The 4,478-nt window shown below is 41.2% G+C and overlaps 1 pseudogene; it reads right to left on the reverse strand.

Moving 5' to 3' along the window:
* Positions 1–2,212: 2,212 nt before the first annotated feature.
* LOC134343709 (RNA-binding protein 25-like) lies at positions 2,213–3,179 on the reverse strand (annotated as a pseudogene).
* Between the last annotated feature and the right edge of the window lie 1,299 nt (positions 3,180–4,478).

Raw genomic sequence — 4,478 nt, forward strand, 5'->3', positions numbered from 1 at the left:
CCACTATTTAACCACAGGACAATTTACAATGAACAATTAACCTATGGCAGGCAGTAACTAGTGGAGTACCGCAAGGCTCAGTACTGGGACCCTGGTTGTTTACAATATATATTAATGACTTAGATGAGGGAATTAAATGCAGCACCTCCAAGTTTGTGGATGACACGAAGCTGGGCGGCAGTGTTAGCTGTGAGGAGGATGCTAAGAGGATGCAGGGTGACTTGGATAGGTTGGGTGAGTGGGCAAATTCATGGCAGATGCAATTTAATGTGGATAAATGTGAGTTTATCCACTTTGGTGGCAAAAACAGGAAAACAGATTATTATCTGAATGGTGGCCGATTAGGAAAAGGGGAGGTGCAACGAGACCTGGGTGTCATTATACACCAGTCATTGAAAGTGGGCAGGCAGGTGCAGCAGGCAGTGAAAAAGGCGAATGGTATGCTGGCATTTATAGCAAGAGGATTCGAGTACAGGAACAGGGAGGTACTACTGCAGTTGTACAAGGTCTTGGTGAGACCACACCTGGAGTATTGTGTGCAGTTTTGGTCCCCTAATCTGAGGAAAGATATCCTTGCCATAGAAGGAGTACGAAGAAGGTTCACTAGATTGATTCCTGGGATGGCAGGACTTTCATATGATGAAAGACTGGATCAACTAGGCTTATATTCGTTGGAATTTAGAAGATTGGGGGGATCTTATTGAAATGTATAAAATCCTAAAGGGATTGGACGGGCTAGATGCAGGAAGATTGTTCCCGATGTTGGGGAAGTCCAAAACGAGGGGTCACAGTTTGCGTTCACCAGCAACTTTGATGTGTGTTGGTTGAGGATAAAGGGGAAGCCTTTTAGGACCGAGATTAGGAAAAACTTCTTCACACAGAGAGTGGTGAATCTGTGGAATTCTCTGCCGCAGGAAACAGTTGAGGCCAGTTCATTGGCTATATTTAAGAGGAAGTTAGATATGGCCCTTGTGGCTAAAGGGATCGGGGGTATGGAGGGAAGGCTGGTACAGGGTTCTGAGTTGGATGATCAGCCATGATCATACTGAATGGCGGTGCAGGCTCGAAGGGCCAAATGGCCTACTCCTGGACCTATTTTCGATGTTTTCTATGTTTTCTAACCTACTAACTGGTCCATCTTTGAACTGTGGGAGGAAATCAGAGCTCCCGGAGGAAACTCAAGCACTCATGGGGTGAACGTACAAACTTCTTACAGATGGCACTGGAATTGAACTCCAAAATCTGGAAAGCCCCAAGCTGTAATAGCTTTGTGCTAACTGCTAGCGTATCGTGGTATTAGTGTTCAATCTTATTTGGCTGGACACACTTATCCCTCTGAGAAGCTGCAGCCAACCCAAGGCTATCACAGACCTGTTATTCTTCAATCTCTTTATGGACCAGAAGAGTAAACACAGTGAGGAGCTTCAGGGCCATTGGGCAGAAAAAGACTACGGATTCTAAATAACATCTCTTCCTCACTGGCAATCAACACAAGCGCACCTCAAGGATATATGCTTTGCCCTCTGCTCTGCTGTCTCTACACCCATGGCTGTGTAGCTAGGTACAGCAAAAATGCCATCTATAAGTTTGACAATGACACTGCTGTTGTCTGCACAATCACAGATGGTGATGATCAGCTGATTGAGTGGTGTTGCAACAATAACTCAAGCCAGTAAGACCAAGGATTGATGGTGGACTTCAGGAAGAAGTCAAGAGAACACACGCCCAATCTCATGAAGGGGCCAGCAATGGAAAGGTTGAGCAATTTCAAGTTTCTGTGTATCAACATCTCTGAAGATTTATCCTGGGCCCAACACATTGATGTAATTATAAAGAAGGCACATCGACGGCTATACTGAATAAGAAAATTGAGGGAATTTGGTTTCAAACCAAAGTCTCCAGCAAGTTTCTACAGATGTACCATGGAGAACATTCTGATAGGTTACATCAGCATGTGGTATTGAGGGGCAATGCACATGATCGGAAAAAGCTGAAGAGGGTTGTAAACTCAACCAGCTCCATCGTGGGCACTAGCCTCCACAGCATAGAGGACATCTTCGAAAGGTAATGCCACAACTACTATAGAGACATCCACAGCATAGTAAATTTTAAATTGCTCCATTCAGGCCTAAAGATTTAATCATTGTGGAGGATTTCTTACTCTTGTGGGATATTGTCTTTTTCTGACAAGAGAGGTCCCTCTGCTTGGCAGTTAGACATGTGGATGGCAAAGCAATCTCAGGTTCTGGGACTTCCTCCATGGTGGTCGTAGGAGTTGACTCTGAGACAGCAAGAAGTGGTTCTGACCGCTTTCAGATTTACTTTGATCCTTGCTTCTTTCCCGGTCCCAGATTCTTTCTCTTTCTTCATCCCACTCTTTTACTTTCTCACATTTCTTCTCTCTTTCTCGATCATGTGCTTTCTCTCTGTCTCTTCTTTTTTTCAACTTCTTTCTTTTTCTTGTCTTCATTTTTCTTCTCCTAACCTCTTGTGAGTATCTGAGTGTGCTAATTTCTCAAGAAATTCGGTCTTGTTTATCCTCTTTCATTTCCATAGCACTTTTGTCATCCTCCTCTTTTTTTTCCCTTTTTCATCTTTCTAGGATGTGCATCTTGATCTCGGAAAGATCCATTTAGTTCACTGGAGTATTCTCTAATTAATCCTTCTATTGTTCTCTTTACAACCCTGTTGGTTTCCTTATCCACAACATCATCTGATGAATCCTCTGTCTTCATATCTCCATTGACTCCTTTCGTTTTGGCCTTCCATTCACCCTTCTTGGGTTTGGCCTTTGCATCTACTTTTACAAGCAACTTTTTGTCTCCCAGTTCATGCAATAACATTAATGCATGCAGAATAGATTCTGGTTCTTTATACCCACAAAACCTGAATGCTTGCAACTTTCTTGAATCTCCTTGAGCTCTCTTCCAGCTTAAAACCAAGCCATGTTACGCAAGTAACTGCTCGAATGATATATCAGAAGCTTTCTCGGATATGTCGCCTACAAAATCTGTTGTGGTTGAATCACTGCTTTAATCACTTTCACAATTCCTCTGAGCAGCATGGTCCTTCCTTGGTCCAGTAGGCTTTCCAACCAGAGGCACAGAGGTTAGCACCCACAAATGTTTGCCCTCGTTGGGCAATGGTTCATGATGTACAATATTGAGAAAATTTGGCATTGTCCTGTACATTTCTTAAACACTTTCAGTTAACTCTATTGCAGGGGATATGGCATGCAAGTTGTGTGTGGATCTCCAATCAAGTTGTAGTAGCCCCAGTCAAGTATGCCCCACAGTGCTGGACCTTTTGTTTTTAACACATAGAAGCTCAATTTGGAGTGTTGGTTGTTGTTTTTTCACAGTTATGTATGTTGTTCCCACAGGAATTATCTTGTCCCCAGCGTAAATTCTTAGGTAGATATCTGCAGGCTTCAGCTCAGTATCTTTGAAATGCTGTTCAAACTCATTTTGTGGAATTAAGCAGCTGAACCAGGATCCAATTCCATTTTAATTAATTTGCAGTTCACTTATGGTGTAATCTATATACTTAGTTTTCACTTTGTAAATCCCAAGGCTACCCAGTCCTGTGTCACATTCATCATTATCAGATCTTCCATCAAAAACATGCAGAATAGTGCTCTGCTTGAAACTGCAACTTGAATTTTTATCTTTTTCTCTTCCCTATGCAGCCCATTTATTTCTGTCTGCCTGACATGCTCTTTGTATTTGTCCTACCTTGTTGCATTTTCTGCAAGTTTTGACTTTAAATATGCATTGGTCTGGTGTATGTATGCCCCTACCACAGCAGCAACACAATTTGTTCAGACAGACTGTTTTCTGTTTAGATACTGCAATTTTGTTCACACTCACGTTCATTACTGACTGCAACTCAATTATGTTTCTGTCTGCTATTTTCATTGATACAGCTATTTCTACTGTTCTTTTAAATGTAAGTTGTGCTTCAGATAACAGCCATTTTTGAATGTTTTCTTGTAAGATTCTACAAACTAAGCCCATTACCTAAATGACAATTCTCAGATAATCTCTTCAATTTAGTCACATACATTGAAATGGACTTCCCTTCCATTGATTTCACTTAAGAAAAGTAATATAAAGTATTCTGCAATCAATAATGGTTTTGATTCTAAATGTTCCCACATTACTTTCATGATATCAGCAAAACTCAATTCAGCTGGTATGGTTGGAGCAGTTAAATTTCTAAGCAAACTGTATGCCCTTAAACCCAATGCACTCTGCAAAACTAGCACTCACTTCTCATTAGCTATTTCATTTGCTTTAAAATAGTGCTAAATAAGATCAGTATATATTAACCAGTTATCCATTGAGTAGTCAAACATGTCAATCTTTCTGAAGTAGCTAGCAATTTCTGCTTATTTTAGCGATCAATATCACCTGGTACTAACTGTTTGTGAACTTGTGAATTCTTCCATTTTCTGCCTTTTAAAGAACTTGATTATC

This window comes from Mobula hypostoma, chromosome 1 (genome assembly GCF_963921235.1).
Source record: "Mobula hypostoma chromosome 1, sMobHyp1.1, whole genome shotgun sequence".
NCBI lineage: Eukaryota > Metazoa > Chordata > Chondrichthyes > Myliobatiformes > Myliobatidae > Mobula > Mobula hypostoma.